This window comes from Pinus tabuliformis, chromosome 1_1 (genome assembly GCF_031772625.1).
Source record: "Pinus tabuliformis cultivar Carrire ecotype Pingquan chromosome 1_1, CPIR1, whole genome shotgun sequence".
Classification (NCBI taxonomy): domain Eukaryota; kingdom Viridiplantae; phylum Streptophyta; class Pinopsida; order Pinales; family Pinaceae; genus Pinus; species Pinus tabuliformis.
In genome coordinates, this window is record NC_142297.1 from 881,896,655 (window position 1) to 881,918,757 (window position 22,103).

Genomic DNA, 22,103 nt, shown 5'->3' on the forward strand with positions numbered 1-22,103 from the left:
AGGTATGCTAGGAAAGTTGTGGTGGAAAAGTAGGGCTCTGCTACTAATGCCATAACTGATTCAACTACTATAAGTGGTACTACTAAAATTGTTACCATTTACTTGGTTGTTGTTGATTCAATAGGTGGTGAAACTGTGCCAGAGAAAGAAGACCAAGGCTGAGAAGGAGTCGTGGAAAATTCCAAGTGTAGGCGCTATGTTATAATAGATGCTAAGTCTATTATGAAACTTAACCAAGGGATTTGACTCTAAAATTAAATTTTTCCTAATTAATGTTAACTCTAGAAGAGCATTAAACTAGCATCTAATTGAAATTCAAATCAGTTTATCCTAATTTTTTTGTAATAATTGAGGAAAACATACTCTCGCCCAAAATAAGAGGTTGAACCCGAAACATTGGATAAAAAATTGTTTCATTCAATATTTATGTTCAAACATTGGTTAAAACTAGGAATATTGTGGTTGATCAACGCAATTTAATGTTCAATCCATGACGAATGAATGCTATAGTCCCTTTCAGCAAGGACTAATAAAAAATATTATCGTATTCTTACAAAATATTTTTAAATTATTTTTAATTTAAATTTTTAAATTTTATTATTATTATTAATAGTTAAAAGAAATAAAATAAAAAAATATTATAATTATTTGATTTTCTAAATATGAGTGAGGAGGTGTAGTCAAATTTTTCATCTTAAACATAATTCAAAAGTTAATTCTAACCTCATAATCATATTATGTTCATTTAAAGTTTTCTAGTAACATGTTTTTTCAAAATTTAAGTTCAAGGAAAAATTTTATGGATGTGTGAAAATTAATTTGGTCGTCTCACCTTATTTTTAAATATTAATATCCATACACTGAACACGTCAGCAAAGACTATGTCACACCATATCATGTTATACATGGTACGATCATCTCTTGGTCTCCATGCATAACAAGGCAAAATCCTTTAGTTTTAGACTTATCACACTTCTCCTAACCTTTGTGTTGCACTCAAAGCTTTTATGTCCACAACATGCCATGACGTGGGATGTAAGATATCCAACCCCTAAGGTCACTTTATGGAGTTGGCACATCCCAATTTATTTTATTTCTTTCATCGTCTCCAACCTCCCTTCTGATGTCACCATCATCTTCTTCTCATAAAAATATTTATGATCGTGTAAATTCCATCTCATTCTAAGCTCTTGGCAGAAAGTTATGCTCCTCAAAAGATTCACCACTTTGTGCCATGTCAAAATTCGTACAATCGACATGTGGTAGACACGTCCATGTGTCTCATCTACTATATGTTGAAAGGATGTAGTGATTAAAATGCATTCAAGGGATATATACAATGCAACACGATGAAAATATATTATAACCATGTGTTGTAGATATACACAAACAAATGTGTTTGAACTATACAAGCCATGCGTCTACATTATATTACAACTGCGTTGAAATGAATGATGTAAACAAACCCGCGTTTAAAAAATGTTACAAGAAGTGCCTGGTAGGGATACAATGTTACAAGAAGTGCTTTATATGGATACAATGTTAAAAAATGTTACAGGAAGTGCATTGGGAGGAGAAATGTTATTGCAATGGTTGAAGAGTGATAAAAACATTACATTGAATTGATAATACAATTGTTGCATTTGATTGACAATACAATTGCTTGGTTGAGTTAAGAATAATACAATTAATGCAAGCATTGTGTTGGAGAATTTAATACACATGTTGCAATGCAATAAGGTTTTATATTAAAGCATGTACATAAAATTTACATTTTAATGTTGCTATGTAGGCCTATAAGGAGAGTTGTTGGGCTTTCAACAATGGCAAAACATTAGACAACTCTGCCCCTTATCTGATATGGAGAAGTTGCTTCAAGAGTGGTTGGTAAAACTGGTTATGCTCTCTCCTAGGTATTGCATTCTCTTACCCTTCAGTGAGTATCTCTCCAATTTTTGAATTGATTTTGTAGGTTCTTACACTTGCTAATATGGAATGGGGTGAAACATTTGATCCATCATTCCTTGGATATGCAGGTGCAGTTGAAGAGGAGCGCATTGTTGATTGATGTCATTTTGATCAATAGAGCACATAGTTCTAGAGCAGTAAAACTGGTTAATGTTGTAATTTTGTTATGGAAAGAATAGTTATCTTCTTGGGTTGTGCATCATTACTGGTGTTGTGCTGAAAATAGATTTTAAAAATAGTGATGACTATATTCAATGAGGTAGTTTGGAATTGCCTAAGATCACTGGTCACATGTTTGATAAATTAGGTTTCCATAATATTTTGAGGTGTACTAATGATTACATGGTGGATGAGATGGAATGCTTTATGCACGATGCCTTTATCCACTATGATAAGGACAATGGAATCTATCATAGGAATATGAGCTTTTATAGAGTTTTTCTTTATTGGCTTGATTAAATTATTATCTTCTTAAATATTGATTTCTTCCTTTATCTACAATTCCATTATTTAGCCAATATTCTTGCTTTCTTGATAGATAATTGCTAGTGGTGGTGTTATTGAAGCAACTTAACAATGCATAGAGAACTTGGTAACCATATAGGTTCTAGGGGAATCTCTTTTGATCACACCAAGTTGAGTGCATAGTCCTTGATTCCGAATGGTACTTCTGCAATTTTTTAGTATTTTGATTCACACTCTCAATTTTGTTCAATATTTGTCTACCTCTATTTTGTTTGTGGAATACAGATTTTTGTTGGGAATGATGTTTTCTTGATAGGTTGCTGGTGGTGATTCTATTAAAGTAACTTTACCGCTATCCTTGGGGAACTTGGCAACCACTTTAGATTCTAGGGAATCACTTTCTATTATAGAGTTTGAAGAATATTTTTTGATCATTTGAAAGGTGTGTGCATAACTACTTATTCTACAGAGTATTGGAATGTAGGTTCTTGCTGTGAATGTTGCAAAAGATGCTAGGGAGCTTTGAGCTTTAATATCATACTGCTCAGAGTAAGGCTGACAAAATGCACCTCCCAAAATATGAAGAATGACAAAATTTGTTTGCTTTTGTCCAAGATGAAAATGCAAAGTTTATTGATAAGGAGAGCCATAACCTCAAAGTGTAAAAAACCAAAATCCCTAATTCTAATTACTCTTAAAACCCATAAAATAATGGTCTCTGGCTACCCACTACCTACATCTCCAGATATTGTCTTTGAAGTTCCTAAAGGGGAACTTGAGAGAGTTGTTTTGACAGTTATCAAGGGGTAATGTTTAACGCCATTCAAAGGAAGCGTTGAATAGCCATTAAAGGATGCATTGGAGAAAATTCAGAAGCTGTGTGAACTATTACAAATACGTTGAGGGAGAAAATGCATAAGTTGCATTAAGAAGTCATACATCAAATGCGCTAGAGGTATAGTGCAGTGTGTTGGAGAAATACATCATGCATGCAAAGGAAAAATATTACAAGCTGTGTTGAAAAGGCTATTACAAAGAGACAATAATACAAACAAATGGTTTAAAGGATGCAGTGATTAAAATGCGTTCAAGGGATATATACAATGCAACGCGATGAAAATATAATATAACCATATGTGTTGCAGATATACACAAACAAATGTGTTGGAACTATACAAGCCATGCATTGAGATGGATATGCAAACAAATGCTACATTATATTACAACTGCATTGAAAGGAATGATGTAAACAAACCCGTGTTTAAAAAATGTTACAAGAAGTGCCTTGTAGGGATACAATGTTACAAGAAGTGCCTTGTATGATACAATGTTACGAGAAGTGCCTTGTATGGATACAATGTTAAAAAATGTTACAAGGAGTGCATTGGGAGGAGACATGTTATTGCAATGGTTGAAGAGTGATAGAAACATTGCATTGAATTAATAATACAATTGTTGCATTGGATTGACAATACAATTGCTTGGTTGAGTTGAGAATAATACAATTAATGCAAGAATTGTGTTGGAGAATTTAATACACATGTTGAAATTAAATAAGGTTTTATATCAAAGCATGAAAATAAAATTTACATTTTAATGTTGCTGTGTAGGCCTGTAAGGAGAGTTGTTGGGCTTTCACCAATGGAAAAACATTGGACAATTTTGCCCCTAATCTCATATGGAGAAGCTACTTCAAGAGTGGTTGGTAAAACTGGTTATGCTCTCTCCTAGGTATTGCATTCTATTACACTTCAGTTAGTACCTCTCCAATTTTTGGATTGATTTTGTAGGTTATTGTACTTGCTAATATGGAATGGGGTGAAACATTTGATCCATCATTCCTTGGATATGCAGGTGAGGTTGAAGAGGATCACATTGTTGATTGATGTCATATTGATCAATAGAGGACACAGTTCCAAGGAAGTAAAACTGGTTAATGTTGTAATTTTTTTATGGAAAGAAGAGTTATCTTCTTGGGTTGTGCATCATTACTGGTGTTATGCCAAAAACATATTTAAAAAATAGTGATGACTATATTCAATCAGGTAGTTTGGAATTGCCTAAGATCATTGGTCACATGTGTGATAAATTAGGTTTCCATAATATTATGAGGTGTTCTAATGATTACATGCTGGATGAGATGGAATTCTCTATGCACGACGCCTTTATCCATTGTGATATGGACAATGGAATCTAACATAGGAATCTGGTCTTTTATAGAGTTTTTCTTTATTGGCTTGATTAAATTATTGTCTTCTTAAATATTGATTTCTTCCTTTATCTATAATTCCATTATTTAGCTGATATGCTTGCTTTCTTGATAGATAATTGTTGGTGGTGGTGTTGTTGAAGCAACTTAACAATGCATAGAGAACTTGGTAACCATATATGTTCTAGGGGAATCTCTTTCGATCACACTAAGTTGAGTGCATAGTCCTTGACTCTGAATGGTACTTTTGCAATTTTTTGGTTTTTTGATTCACAATTTCAATTTTGTTCAATATCTTTTTGCCTCTATTTTGTTTGTGGAATACAGATTTTTGTTGGGAATGATGTTTTCTTGACAGGTTGCTGGTGGTGGTTCTATTAAAGTAACTTTATCGCTATCCTTGGGGAAATTGGAAACCACTTTAGATTCTAGGGAGTCACTTCCTATTATAGAGTTTGAAGAATCTTTTTTGATCATTTGAAAGGTGTGCACATAACTACTTATTCTATAGAGTATTGGAATGTAGGTTCTTGTTTTGAATGTTTTAAAAGATGCTAGAGAGCTTTGTGCTTTAACATTAGACTGCTCAGAGAAAAGCTGACAAAATGCATCTCCCATAGTACGAAGAATGAAAAAATTTATTTGCATGTATCCAAGATGACAATGCAAAGTTTATTGATAAGGAGAGCCATAACTTCAAAGTGTAAAAAACCAAAATCCCTAATTCTAATTACTCTTAAAACCCAGAAAATAATGTTTAGTTTTAGAAGAAAGAAAGACAAATGGAACCTTTTAAGTTGTAGTAAAAGTTTTCCCTGTGAAGCTATCAAATTGGAGAATGTGAATTTGAGCAATGGAAATAAACAAGCTCAGTCTCTTTGTAAAAATGCCAAGGGACTTAAAATTAATTATGTTAAGCCACCTTTGGTCTATTGAAGGTGAATTCCTATGCCAAATGTCAACCTTAATATAATGGTTGAAGGAGGTAAGCGTTCAAGTGTGGCTGGTAAAACTGGTTATGTTGTCTCCCGGGTATTCCATTCTCTTACCCTTCAGTGAGTATCTCTCTAGAATTTTTTGATTGATTTTGTAGGTTTTGACACATGCTAATATGGAATGGGGTGAAACATTTTATTCATCATTCCTTGGATATTCAGGAGAGGTTGAAGAGGAGTGCATTGTTGATTAATGTCATACTGATCAATAGGGCACACAGTTCCAGAGTAGTAAAACTAGTTAATGTTGTAATTTTATTATGGAAAGAAGAGTTATCTTCTTGGGTTGTGCATCATTACTGGTGTTGTGCTAAAAACAAATTTTAAAAATAGTGATGACTATATTCAATCAGGGAGTTTGGAATTGATAAATTAGGTTTCCATAATGTCATGAGGTGTGCTAATGATTACATGCTGGATGAGATGGAATTCTCTATGCACGGTGCCTTTATCCACTGTGATAAGGACATTGGAATCTAACGTAGGAATCTGAGCTTTTATAGATTTTTTCTTTATTGTCTTGATTAAATTATTATCTTCTTAAATATTGATTTCTTCCTTTATCTACAATTCCATTATTTAGCCGATATGCTTTCTTTCTTGATAGATAATTACAGCTGAAGGTGGTGTTGTTGAAGAAACTTATCGGTGCATAGAGAACTTGGTAAACATATAGGTTCTAGGGGAATCTTCTTTGATCACACCAAGTTGAGTGCGTAATCCTTGACTCTGAATGGTACTTTTGAAATTTTTTAGTTTTTTGATTCGCAATCTCAATTTTGTTCAATATCTGTCTGCCTCTATTTTGTTTGTGGAATACAGATTTTAGTTGGGAATGATGTTTTCTTAATAGGTTACTGGTGGTGGTTCTTTTAAAGTAACTTTATCGCTATCCCTAGGGAACTTGGCAACCACTTTAGATTCTAGAGAATCACTTGCTATTATAGAATTTGAAGATTCTTTTTTGATCATTTGAAAGGTGTGTGCAAAACTACTTATTTTGCAGAGTATTGGAATGTAGGTTCTTGTTGTGAATGTTACAAAAGATGCTAAAGAGCCTTGCGCTTTAACATTATATTGATAAGAGAATCATATAATATTGGTGTTGGATTTTACTTAATCCAAATAAAGAAGTATTTTTAATGATTATATTTTCCAAAACCACATAGTAAATAAATATACATAATAGATGAATATATCTTTTAATTTAATGATTATATTTTCCCCACTCTTCCTAGAACTCACTATATACAGAATGCATAGTTAACTCATGGGATATCGCTGTAAGTGTCCAACGTATAAAGCATCATTTATAAAGTTGTGATGCAATTTTAAATGTGGAAATACAACCATCATATTTTTTATGATGTTATTTTTCTTTATTTACCTCATCCATTATAATCTACTATTTGGAATTTTTTATTCAAACTTAAAGAACATCTTAGAAGACCAAGAGCCAATCTTTGTTACAAGCATTATAATATCTATAAATTTCAGATAATGTAAATCATATGCAATTTTCTTTATTAATTCTTATTTTCAATGACCGTTTACATTTATTCTTTAGGTCGTTTCCTTTGCAACATCTCGTGCAAATGCTAGTTTTAAAATAATTAATAAAATTAAAAATAAGAGTTATATAGTAGTTAGTTTTTGCTGCTTAGTTTAAATATAGCTAAATTAAAATAAAAAACAATAAAAATACAAAAATTTTAAATTTGAAAATGTTATAATTAGATTAATCTTAAATTGTAATTAAATGCATTATTAAATTTTGTAAATTAACATTATTTGTATTGCAACATAGATATAATTATTAATAGTTTACATTTGGCTTTTTATAGTTTGTGGATATGGTCTTATGAAAATCTTATTATTAGATCTGGGTATAGAGTTCCTATCATAAATTTCTATTATACCTTGGTTTGTGAATATGAGAAATTTTATATTTATGTATTACAAACATCTTATGATTTTGAATATCATTAATTAATAGTGTAAAATATGTCATATATGATTAAGTTAGCACAAATACCTAAATGACCTCTACCCCTTAAAAATATAATGTAAAAATAAAAATATATCTCTCATATACCATTAATAAATCTTTTTAAATTACATATGTGATTTGAAATAATATATAATTTTAAGTAATATATTTTTTATTAGATTATATTAATCATTAGCCATTTTTATAAATAGGAATATAAAATGGTTATATTTATTAGCATTAATTTTATCGCTTTCTCAAAACAAATTGTATCATAAATGCCCATGCTACACCTTGATGTGATTTATGTACTTTTGGTTACTTAATAGAGGTAATGGGTACATTAATAGAGGCAAAGAGCAACAACATGTTCAATTTAATAGCCAATCAAATTGAACATAAATAAATTAGATTATTTTTAAAAAATCATATATTTCAATGTGTAATATTATATTATAGATTTTTTGCAAACTTTTTTTAGTGAAACTCAAATTAATATAAATTTAACCAAAAACTCATTATAATATCTATTGCCTTGCCACAAAAAAAAATATCAATCATAAATTTATTTACATATATAAATAATTAATTTCAAATTTTAAATATATATATATATTCTAAATAAATTAAAATAACCTTAAAAACATCCTTCAAAATAAATATATATATATTTTTTTTCTTGAAAACATTTTACATCACTATTAGTTTCTTTTTAGCTTATATAATGTTTTATATATCGCTGGGGTGAACAAATTAAAAATATTATTGTAATTTTCTTAAAATATAATGCTTTGTATATTGAAGCGTGTTTACCAATTTCACATTTTCATATTTGAGCTATCATTTTGGAAACAGTTTCAATATTGGGATATATCACTATTAGTTTCTTTTTAGCTTATATAATGTTTTATATATCGCTGGGTTGAACAAATTAAAAATATTATTGTAATTTTCTTAAAATATAATGCTTTGTATATTGAAGCGTGTTTACCAATTTCACATTTTCATATTTGAGTTATCATTTTGGAAACAGTTTCAATATTTGGATACAGTTAATATTTCAATATTGGTAAAATGATTTTTAAATATTTTGTTGTTAAACAAGGTTGCCTTTTTTCCCTTACTCTATTTGGCATTTACATCGACAAGTTTGAAGGTTATTTAGAGGAAGTAGGTTGTGCTGGCATGACCTTCGCTGGGATAGTCATTATCCTTCTTCTCTATGTTGACGATATTGTTCTTCTCCCAAGGTGCTCACCTGATCTTGATAAGCTTCTTAAGGATTTCTGCTCTACCATGGGTATGACTGCTAACACTGACAAAACAAAAGTTATGATTATCAAATCCAAGAAGGACACTTACACTAATTTTATGTATGACAATAATAACTTGGAGGAAGTGTATTCTTACAAGTACCTAGGAATTGATATTCATCACAAGCTCAATTGGAACTATAGCATTGAGAAAATGATTAATGGGGGGTGGAAAGCTTATTTTGGTCTTGAAAATAATTGTAAAACGGTAAACCTCATAATGTGGGATAAAAAGAAGTCCCTCTTTGAAACTTTAGTCACTCCTGTTATCTTATATGGATGTGAGGTCTAGGGTTGCAATGTCTCTAGAGAAAACTTATTTTGACCATCCTATGAATAATTAGATGTGTTCACTCTTTTATGTGTTGACATTTAATAAGTTTTGGATTCAACTTTCTTAATATAGGTTACTTATTTTTTATTATTATTTAAAAAATATAATTATTTCAAATAATTTATTAGTAATTTACTTTTATCAAATACTTCTAAATATTTTAAACCTTAAATAAATTTAAATTTTGAATTGTTAATTTATTTTCCAAAATCTTACTTAAATATAAATAATTTTAAGTCAATTCCTTAATCTATATTATTTAGAAATAAAAAATAATATTTAGGCAGTCGGTGTGGTCTATATCGAAATTGGGTTTGAGGAGAATTGGGTTTAAAGAATTTTGAATCTTACATAAATGGGTGGACAAGATTTGATTTCAATATTGATAATATGATTTTTGAATATTTTGTTATTAATTAATAATTAGTATTGTTAACTATAATAATTATTATAATTTTGTTGTTGATTAATAATACCAGTTTGTATTAGTTAATATATAACTCATTATTATTATTAATTCAAACACATTAAAATCTGTAAAAACAATCTTTAGTTAACTAGATAATTATATAGGAATGTTTTTTTTTTGAATCTCGACTTTGTATTACTCCTTTGAAAAATTACATTAGATAGATAGATCATTGTGTTACTAGCCGACTTTATGGGAAAACAACCCAATACCATAGATTAAATTTCTTTAGATTACAAGTGTTTCTTCTGATAAAAATTTTATACAAAAAGAAGAGTATACAGGGTTGCTACTACTATGCCAAGAGCTACAAAACTTACATAAGTTTTGGTTCTGTTCTATAGAGCGAATTATAATTTCCCAAAACTAAAAGACACTATTATTTAACTAGAACATAATGGAGAACCACGATATGGCTTGGAACCAACAGAAAGCCACGAAAGTTATTTTCTAGTGTGAAATCATGATATAGGAACCATGTGCTTTTGTTCACTAATAAGCCACGAGCCACCAACCAGCAAAGGAGTATGAACGGCCAACCCATAGGGAAGCACGAAATGTGGACCACTAATGAGCCACGAGCTACAAACCTGCTTGTAACCATGAACCATGAACTACAAAGCCAACCTGAATTGAGGGAATGAACCCCAACCGTGAACCATAGATCAAAGAGTGATCTGAAAATGAAGATCTTAGATTAATATTAAGGTATTACAGACTCATGTGCATGGATTTGCCTATTACTTAGTGCAATGGATCGATAAGATTGTGAATAATATAGACAATGAGCAGTTAGAGAAACATAATAGATACACACCCATAACACAGCAAAATAATCAAGGAGTTCACCCAACACTCCTGGGCTACGTCTCCTGGTCCAGCCTTCAATGGTGACCTCTCTATTATGTCTTCAAGAGCAGAGTTTTACAAAAGTGAGCTCAATTTGAGTCTCAACACAACAGATACAAAACAACAGGGTCAATTTGAATCCCTCAAGTCTCTCTGAGTACACAGACTCTCCCTCTTGCTTCCTGTCCCTATCTTCGTCTCTGTCTTAGTACTGCTTACTTTTGTCTCTGTCATTCTGTGGCTTTTAAGCCAATCGGTGTTGTTTGTTCGTTTCCTCTTCTAAGCTCTCTGGCTCTCAACCTCTGTCCGCTCAAATCCAATCTGAGCATTAAGAAATCATTGCTAAACGTCTTCAGGGATGGTGGCCACCTGTTCTACAACGGAAGGGACCATCAGTGCCTTTGAAATCCCCAAAATAGTCGTTCTCTGTTTACACAGAGAAATACACTAAAAACTATGAAAAACCTGCAAAAAATCTTTCTATCGGACTTCAAAAATCATTGAATCTATCGTAGACTCCTATTGGGTCCGCCTTTGATCGCTATCGCAAGTCGCAAGTGCTCATGTGCCATGGTTTCCTTTGTATTTACAAAATACATTAAAACACTGAAAATCCCGACGAATGGCTTTATGGTGGATTTCAAATAATATACAACTACATTTATAAACCCTTTCAGGTTCAGCTTCATCGCATAGGGCGCATTTCCTTTGTTTTGCATTTATTTAACAAAAATGAAAATTTACATAGAAAAACCCTTTTCTTCTGGAACTCAAAATATATATATTTGCACCCATAAGACGCGTCGGGTCTGGCTTTATCGCAAGTCGCATATGTATTGGCCCTGCTCCTTTATATTGTCGTGATGCGACATATCTCAATCGCATATTGCATAGTCCTCGGGCCCTGGTAAGTCCTTCTATGTGTATATTGGCGATGTGATGGCACGAGTAGATCTGGGCCGTTGATCTGTGTGCATAGATAAACAGTCCTCGTTGACTCACGCTAATCGTTGTCACAACTTTCATATGATAGCCTCTGATAACATCCGCTTGCCATCTCTGATTGTGATATGCCGATTGGATCTGGACTGTTGATTGGCCAGATCCAACGGCCCCTGTGCATCTGTTGTTCAAGCCTCCAATAGCTTTGTTTTTCACTATTTCTTCATGCTTTTTAGGCCCGATAGTTTAATTCACCATTTTTAAAAGTTCATCCTTTGCGATAGTTTTTTATTTTTGAAGACTTAGAGGATTTTAAGGATCCATTTTGGATCAAAGAGGCAACACAACTGGCAGTCTAGTAGTTGACCACGAGCCTCGAGTCATGAAGCCACCTAGAAGCATGGCCAGCCAAGCCCCTCCACGCCACCCATGGAGTCACATGAAACCGCCAACTACCCACCATTGAAAGATGAATTGTTATGTTCCAAAGCCACCCTCGCCAAGTCATGGGCTAGAGTATTCAGGTAATTATTAAGCTCCAGGAACCATAATTATTAAGCATTCTAAGCCGTTTGCATTCTAAAATCCAAGCCCACCACCCTCACTTTGATCCCGAGAAGTGCTCAATTGATTGAGGAGGGTAGGTACTTTGAGTGTTTTTATAGACTCCCTGAGTCGTGACCAACTAGAAGAAGAGCCTACTAGGCCATAAATAGCTAATCCTTAAAGCGCCATGAGATGGTATAATTAATGCATGTGAATGCTGATAAAACAAATGATGCTAGATAGCTAATCCTTAATGTGCCATGAGTTGGTATAATTAATGCATGCGAATGGTGATAAAACAAATGATGCTAGATAGCTAATCCTTAAAGTGCCATGAGTTGGTATAATTAATGCATGTGAATGGTGATAAAACACATGATGCTTTGAGAGGGTCGCACCATAATGGTGAAGTTAGGACACCAATTCAGAATCCCAAGCCAACCTGCAAATAAAGGAGCCTGAGAGTGGCCAATTGCAAACCCAAGGGTGAGGCAAACATTCCAGTGTTGAGAGTACTAGAATATGCTAAGTAGTAGACCAATTATGGAGTGCGAGGAGAGGATAAAGGATACATGCATGATGACTCTACAATGACAAAACATATATCATATTTGTCTCTAATGAACATCGAGCAAAGTAGGATTTGGGTAATTGAAATATGCCAGAGATAGGTCATCTTCTCACAATGACACAACTCTTATCTTGACCAAGAAGGAACTACTGCAAACTATCAATTGTTACCATTATTTTCCCGCAAGCCAAGCTTGATTTATTGTACAATGCCCAAGGCCAGATTACATGTCTTGGTTATAACAAGCATACTAGTGAATTAAATAGATGACCAAGTGGCTATCATTCTCACTCAGACTTAATCTTTGTCTGATAGACGTCAGGTCTAGGCATCCGTTGTGGTGGACATCATATAGGAAGATATATGAAGATTTAATTGGATTTAGAAATTGATATTATTTGAAATTGTTTCATCTTTGTTTTCTTCTTATAACAATTTTTTTTTTTTTTTCTTTTAAATAAATTGATAATTTATTTTTGATATTTCATATGATATTGCAAAATAAAAAATTAAGGCTAGCCCATATCTATATGCCATGTGATATCACTATAACCTTCAAGTGTGTCTATATTGCCCCACATATCATACAAATCTTAAGTCTACACATGCCTCTCTACATATTGATATACAAGATTACTCAAAATTTATATTAAGGATGTCACAATAAATGCCTTAACAATGCACTCTATTACCAACTAATCTATGACCAAAAATATATATATTAATTATTTTAACTATTATTTTATTATTTTGACTAGAATATCCACTTTTACTTTTAAAATTTCATTGCTTTATTTTAACTAGATGTCTTTAATGAGACTTTTTGGAAGTTTTTCGAGTAGTTTTTTCCAATCTTATTTCTCTAAAATCGGGAAAGAATTTATTGAAATCACAAACTTGATAGGTAACCATTGTACAATCAAAACACCCTAGGGATTTTTCAAGATGTTGAATCCATATATACAGTAAAAAATCGAGTTTAAATAACACAAATCAAGATTTCACTTCAATTTTTTCCACCAGATTCTGGCCCTCGAAAGTCAAAAAAATGACACTAAAAACAACTCCTTATTTTAATCCCAACTCTATACTAGTTCAATAAGACTTTTATTTAATATTCTATATTTTTATTTATATATTATCTCATATATAATATACTTTCATATTAACTTTTTATATAATTCATTATTATTTTTTCAAAATCACAGCCCCTCCTCCGCCTACCCAAGGCCAAATGGGCCCGGGGAGACCTGACTGTGGTCATAGTTACTTATTATTTGAGAATGTTTATTAACTCATTAGGATTTATTTATTTATTTTTAACCATATTTATAAAAAATTTGTTTAGAGGAAGCAGGATGCACTGGCACGATTTTAGCTGGGATAGTCATCATCCTTCTTCTCTACGCTAACGATATTGTTCTTCTCGCAAGGTGCCCATCTGATCTTGATAAGCAACTTAGACTTCTTAAGGATTTTTGCTCTGCCATGGGTATGATTGTTAACACTGACAAAACAAAAGTTATAATTATCAAATCCAAGAAGGACACTTACGCTAATTTTATGTATGACAATAGTAACTTGGAGGAAGTGTCTTCCTACAAGTACCTAGGAATTGATATTCATCACAAGCTTAACTTGAACTATAGAATTGAGAAAATGATTAATGGGGGATGGAAAGCTTATTTTGGTCTTGAAAATAATTGTAAACGACAAACCTCGTAATTTGGTATTGAAAGAAGTTCCTCTTTGAAACATTAGTCACTCCGATTATCATATATGGATGTGAGGTTTGGGGTTGTAGCATCTCTAGAGAATTCTAGAGAAAGATTGAGCAAATCCAGAAGTGTTTTATAACGTATAACATCAAAATTGAAAGCAACACATCCTATCCTATTCTCCTTATAGAAGTGGGTCTTTCCCTTATCAAGAGCCTTGCTATGATTGGGCTTCTGTTATACAAGCATAAACTCAATAACATAAGAGACCATAGACTTCCTAAGCTAGCTTTAAATTCCAGCCAAAAACACGTAAGGCTCAAACGAGGTTGGTATAAAGACACTAGGGCTTGGTTAAACCATTGGGAGATCGACGAGAATGTTGCATTGCAAAACATTAATAACATTAAAAATATTGTTACTTCTAAGTTCAAAGAAAAAATGTGGTGTGAGAAAGATTTAGCAGCTAAAAGAAAATTAAGATATTATAAGGAGGTCATCAACCCCACCCTAGAAGATCAAAAGTATCTCTCTATTTTAACTAACTCAAAGAAGAAAATTAATATAGCCAAGATTAGAACGAACTCTCATGAGCTCCATAGTGAAACGGGTCGTTGGACAGAATTAAGATATTATAAGGAGGTCATCAACCCCACCCTAGAAGATCAAAAGTATCTCTCTGTTTTAACTAACTCAAAGAAGAAAATTAATATAGCCAAGATTAGAACGAACTCTCATGAGCTCCATAGTGAAACAGGTTGTTGGGCAGTTCCTAAAACACCATGGATGGAAAGGTTCTGCCATCTCTATGAGAATACGAACATCGAGGATGAAAATCACTTCCTCTTAGAGTGCCACGCATATAACCACATTAGATCTCAGTTTCAAAATATTTGTTGCAATACTGACCTTCCTAGCCTTTTACAATTTCAAAATTACAGTGAGCTCCGGAGGCTTCTCTCTAAGCTTTTTGAGCATAGGAATAAAATCTTAAATCAAACTAAATAATTTGTTTCTTTAGGTCTGATAGATCAAAGTTTGGTCTCAATGGACGTTAACCACCACCATCATCATCAAAATAAAAATTATATATTTTTTATATAATTATAAATTTATATTAAATTTTTTATTTTAAAATATATATATATATATAATTTTCTTCATTAACATTAAAGAAAATAAACATGGTGAACATAAAAAATAATTTTCAAATTATACATTTGTTGATTTTAAAAATGTTAAGGAAAATATTTAACATCTATGTAAAAAGTTGAAGAATAGTTTTTTTTTTTTAAGATTTAATTTAGTTTTAGAAATATTTTTCACATTAATAATTTTTTTAATTTTTTAACTTGATAAATTATAGTGATTTAAAAAAGGAGTCGTCTATTAAGGTTGAGTAATTTCCCTGGACTGCCAAAAGTGTACGGAATCCGGGAAAAAAAATTTCAAAAAATCTTGTAGAGGCACTTTTTGAGTTTTTGATAGTGGAAATGGATTCAGCACCATCAAAAATGTCTAGGACACCTAAAATTTTGAAGTTTAACAACTATAACTTGGATTTACAAAAATCCTTGCCGAATTTTCTCTAAATATAGCTGGAATTTCCATAACTTTCTGGGCAATTCCTCCAACTAGTTAGACTAGGGCTTTAAAAACTATTTGCATAATTTATTTGGGGTAGTTTAATTAGTAATAATAACGAAATTGAAATTTCACAAAACCAAAAATCTTAAATTCAGATCTTAAATTATCTTGAAATAAAAAAATTAACGCTATCAAACTTACTTACATAACCCAGAAAAAAAAAAAATAACAATAAAAATAAAAATATTAGAAAATTCTTATTAATCTTGACCATTACATTTCTCACCCTTTGCGTTTTGGCCACGTCAGTGTCTCACATGACACCATGACATATGACAGAACTGAAAATCGAGGATTTTGTACATTACAACGTAATGATAAAATAACACGATGTCACATTTTCGATGTTTCCTTTAGCTATCACCGCCAGAAATGCGGAGCGCTTCGCTGCCAGAAATGCGGAGCGCTTCGCTGGCTTCTTTTGAGAGAGATGAACCATGCAGCATAAACGACAAAGGCCTCTGTCGAATTTTAGGAATCTCGGCCTCTCCCTCCAGCATCTTCACGGCTTCCACCATTCGAGGTCTGCATGCTACCATAACATGCGAGCACAAAATACCCACCCGAACAAATCTCTCCATCACTCTCTCAGCCCCGCTCTGCCGAATTCTCTCGTTTACTATTTCACTGATCTTGCCTTTGCTCACAAGCGTCCATGCCCAATCCGCGATGAGATATTGGGAGGCTGAGTCAGCAGAGGTGTCCAAAGCCTTTCTGCCGCTCATCATCTCTAACAGCAAAACCCCAAAACTGTACACATCGCATTTGTCCGTCAAGTGGCCGTAGAGAGCATATTCTGGGGCCAAGTAGCCGTGTGTCCCTGCTACTTTAGTCATCACGTGGGATTCCCCTTCTTTAGTGATGATCCTCGCCAGACCAAAATCGGCCAGACACGCATTCATTTCGTCATCCAGCAGAATGTTAGTGGATTTGATATCTCTGTGATAAATGGCGGGCTCGATACCGTCATGCAGATAAGCTAGCACTTTGGCAGTCCCCATGATGATGTTCCTGCGCTGCGGCCAGTTCAAAGGCTGGGCATTGGACATTACTCCAAAGAGGTGATCATCCAAGCTTCCGTTGGGCATATAATCGTATATCAGAAGTCGCTGGGGCCATTCTCTCTCATCGCTGGCCATGCAGCAGCCCCTAAAAACGACCAGATTCCGGTGCCTGATATTGTTTATGATATGCACTTTGTTCAGGAAATCGGAATCCCCTTCAGGCGTGCAGTTTCTGATTCTCTTCACAGCGATCAGCCGAGAATCCGGAAGCCTTCCCCTGTAGACGGTGGCGAAGTGTCCTTGGCCAATGAGATTGGCGTCGCTGAAATTATCGGTGGCGTTCCTGATCTCTTGAATGTCGAACCACACTGCGCCGTTATTGGGTCTCAAGGCGGACTTCAGAAGTTTTTGGTTCCGCCTCAAAATTCCCCTGCTCAGTACAGTCTTGGCATCAATCCTGGTCACCCACAGACAGTACAAAAGCCCGACAACAGAGATCACGAGAAAGACCGTGCCGGTGCCGATGAAAGCGTCGGCCAAAACACGGCCATGCGGGGTAGTTTGAACGAAGGGCAAGCGGAAGATACACTGCGCAGTACTTGTGCTCTTGGGACCAAACTCATTAACTACTCCTGCGGCATACAGAAGAGTGAAATAGTAACACTTCAAACTGATCGTCTCTGTCAAGTTTCGGTTCAGGCCTACCAGTATCTTGTGGACGAGAATTCTAGCATTGTAGCATTCGTAACAGGCGTCCAGATCTGAGAGGTCGCGTCCAGGGATCAAAATTAAACACGCCGGAGCCCTTCAAAGGGTCTCTGGCAAGTCAGAGAAGTAAGAAGAAAATTTTACCAGTCAAAAAAAATTTAAAAATTGATTTTTGTCATTTAAAAAAAAAATTGGAATAATATCTTAAAATTTTTTAAGAAGTGCTGTCAAATTGTCAATTTTTTTTTAAATTTCATTTTTCCTGAAATTAGAATTTTAGGAATGAAAAAATTAGAATTTTAGGAATGTTGAATTTGTAAATTTCTTTTCATGTTAAAACTTAAGTCCCATTTTAGAAACTCCCATTTGAAAAACAACAGTTTCCTTTTGAGTTGTTTTTTCTAATTGTGCATATGATGCAAGTTCTTATTACGCCGTAAGGCGTTTCCCTCTGAAATCAACTCCCCTCTCTGCTTACCTGTCATCGTGTAAGCCACACGATGCGTTTCCCTCTGAAATCAACTCCCCTCTCTGCTTACCTGTCATCGTGTAAGCCACACGATTATATGTTAGACGATTGCAACAATTTCAGCCGTTGATCGTTGATTCAAAAGGGTTGCCCAAACGGTTTGGGCGTTTCATTTGGCGGATCGAATAGTTTCATCAGGGCAGCTGAACCGGGCTCTCTAGTGCTACATGCGTCCCACTAACCCTGTTGGCGGGCTTTTCTTGTACTGTCTGTGGGTGGAGTTGATTGATCCCAAGGCTGTACTGAGCAGGCAGCACATTCTCACAAATCCCGGTGTTCTCAAATCCATCGTTGAGAAAGCGGACATGAGAGAAAGCGATACCGTCCTGGAAATCGGCCCGGGTACTGGAAATCTAACCCTAGAGTTGCTGCAGGCCGCCCACAGAGTCATCGCAGTCGAGATCGATCCCCGGATGATCGAAGTAGTTCACAAACGCATAAAGGGGACCGAAATGGCTCAGAGATTGGAGGTGAGTTCCAATTTCCTTTGCATCTTGTTTTTACATTCATTCACCTTATTTACCTCATTAACAATATGTCAATTCCACATGGATTGTGACTCTTCATGCCCACCCCAAGTTTCAAATCCTCAGAGACATGTTTTCCCTTCATGAGCTGTTGCTTCTATGCACCTGTGTAAGCAGCGGCTCAGGCTCCGGCTCCATGTGGATGGGGCAAGGTGTAGGTCTTCTGCCACAATCACTGAGACATATGTTTTCGAATATCTGATGTCAGCCTGCTATAGTTCGTTGTGATATTCACATAATGGAAATGGGCATGCTTTCTGCATGACCTGACTTCAGTTCATCGTGATAATCCCATAATGGAGAAGGGTGCGCTTGCTGCATTTGTAAACTGGAAACATCAACCAAAAAAAAATCCTACATTGACAACAATACTGAAGAAGGTTTATTTGTGAAATACCACATACATTAAAACTTTTTCAAATCTTTGCCAATCTGAAAACTGGGTTTAGGGTGAATTTCTCATGCCTATGCGATGAAAACTGGCTATGGGGTGAAGTCCTCATGCTTATGTGATAGCAGCCTTCTTTTCTTCAGTTACTACCTTTCTCCAATCTAATGATGCTTAGAAGTACCTGTGTGCTTTGGGAAGCCATAATCTTGTAACGTACTGCACTTTCTGTCTGGCAATGAAAAATGCCAATTTTGGCAATAAAACACTTCTTCTTTTTGCAAATTTGATGTTGCAGATGGATTCCCTACCCCCTTATGTCCAATTGGGCACCTCAGTATTAAATTTATGCAATTCAAACCTGTAATTCCAAGATTCTGGCAAAATTTCTGCCAGATTTACAAGGAAAATGCACTGGAAAGAGATTTTGTTTACTGCAAGGTTAGCCTAAGCTATGTGCTTTGCAGGTTCCCTTGTGACGTCTTCGTAATTATCTCTTGCAATTCCTTTTTTGTTCCTTGTGATTGCTGTCTTTGGTGATACCTTATTAATTTTTGGGATTACGATAAATCAAAGTTGCTCTTCTCTAATATGACTATCTCCTTTTTCTTTTCTGTTATGGACAGTTGGTGCGAGGGGACATACTACGAATAGACTTGCCAACTTTTGACATATGTGTAGCCAATATACCTTACCAGATATCATCTCCGCTCATCTTCAAGCTTTTGTCCACCATGCCCAAGTTTCGAAGTGCCACCCTCATGCTTCAGAAGGAATTTGGCCACCGCCTCGTGGCAAAGCCTGGTGATTCCCTTTTCAATCACCTGGCTGTCAATGTGGATCTTCTAGCCAGTACCAAGCTCCTTATGGATGTGAGCAAGAGGCATTTTACGCCATGCCCTAAAGTGGATTCCTCTGTTGTGAGAATCGAACCAAGGGCATGGCCTCCTCCAGTCGACTTGAGTGAATGGAATAGATTCACTCTGATGTGTTTCACCAGAAAGAATAAGACTCTCGGTGCAATCTTCCTGTTCATCAATTTTAATCTTGAAGGCATATATCCTTGCTATTGTTTATTTGCTCCCCAAGATTATCTTCTTTAAAGGCATTTAGAGCATGGATGGCAGCAATTTCTCAACAAACAGTATAGGTACATTTGCATTGTATGAGCAAATGGAGGAATTTTTCCTTTTTAGTTAAAAGGACGAATCATCTTCGGTTTTTCTTTGCAAGCAATGCTTTAAGCAGACAGGCGTTTCAATATGAATTAGTTATGTTTTTTCGATCTCTTCATATTTATTTTCTTCAACATGTTTGAAACCTTTTCTTCTGGGAACTATTGTTTTTGCAAATATTTTACCTTGAATCAATTCGTCTCAGCATGCATTCAAGTTAGTTAGAATGGAATCACATAGGTTTCAGTAGTTTAGCCTAGTCGGTTGTCTCATTAGTCAGGACTTATGAGATGTATGTTAAAAGACTGAAACCTGCTTATGTTAAGGTGAATTTGTGCTGAAAACAGTTTTCAATACTCACGGATCAGACCTTGATCCGAAGAAACTTGTGGGTTAATGGAAACTCATGATCACAGATATAACTGAAAAAGGGAAAAGGAAACCCTCCTATTGAACGATTTCCTCTGCGAAGTTTTTCTCAAGCTCTTGTCAAATACAAGGCAAACTCTTACATTCCAGCTTAACAGAGTTCTTCGCAGAACTGAGGTTTTAAACATTTTGTTCGTAACTGACAGGAAAAATATCTTGAAGATGGATCACTTTCAGCTGCATAATTTTTTTAGTGTCTTGTACTCTAAAGTTGGAGTACGAGGGAAAATATTCCTTACTCATTAAATAAAGCCTCATCTGTGACTCCGTCGGTAACAACCACTCTTTAGAAGGTAGGCCCCGATATAAATACCAACATTTTGAAAGAGAGTCTAAAATCCTGAAAGGCTCTAAAGGATCATAGTGTACAACGGTGACTTCCCCACAAAGATTAGTCTTGCACATTACACAAGACTTGATCGAAGGATTTTCTGCGTAATGAAAAAGGCAATATGGGAGATTCCAATCACGTTCCAAGGCATTTTTTAAAATGTGGATGTGACAAAAGGTTGTTGTGGAACGTGCTGTTTGTATATTTTAACACACTAACACTTTACAACAATGAATTAACAATATTCATGATGAAAATAGCAATAGGGAAGATTTATCTGCATAATGAAAAAGACAATATGGGAGATTCCAATCATGTTCCAAGGCATTTTTTAAAATGTGGACGTGACAAAAGGTTGTTGTGGAAGGTGTTGTTTGTATATGGGAAATTTCTTGATCATTGTGTATAATCCTAATGTTGATAGATATGTCCACTAAGTGGTTCCAGTTAATGGGGCATTGATTTGAGTGGTCAATATATTTTTATTATTTATCAAAGTAATCTTGTGTTGTATTTGTGTTCTTCAATTTATGCCTTACGGCGTTTCCTTTGCAACATCTGATGCAAATGCTAGTTAATTATTATGTCACAATTACCTTTTGATACCATTACATTTGGGAGTTGTTCCCATTTCAAAAACAACAGTTTCTTTTCGAGTTGTTTTTTTTAATTGTGCATATGATAGAAGTTCTTATTAATTATTATGTCACAACTACCCCTTGATACCATTACATTTGGTAGTTTCAATTGAGAGCGACTAGATGTCAATATGGGCCATGTATTAGGTCTGTAATTTCACTGGGTTGTGCTTGAAGGTTGCCTAAAGCAAGGTTTGATGATGATTTAAGTTGGAGAGGAGCATAGATTCATCATTCAGCAAACGACTTTCAAGCATGGTTTAAGCACGATTTATGCTTGGAGAGGAGCGCATTCAAAAAGCTTCCTAACATACTGGATTTGATTTGTTTGCGGATTCCCAATTCCTGGTATGTTTTC

General features: G+C 34.4%; 2 pseudogenes; one reads left to right on the top strand and one right to left on the bottom strand.

Annotated features, from left to right (window-relative positions):
* Positions 1 to 16,369: 16,369 nt before the first annotated feature.
* Positions 16,370 to 17,104, bottom strand: LOC149217181 (putative receptor-like protein kinase At1g11050 pseudogene; annotated as a pseudogene).
* A 1,320-nt stretch (positions 17,105 to 18,424) lies between these two features.
* On the top strand, positions 18,425 to 20,275 carry LOC149217182 (uncharacterized; annotated as a pseudogene).
* Positions 20,276 to 22,103: the final 1,828 nt, after the last annotated feature.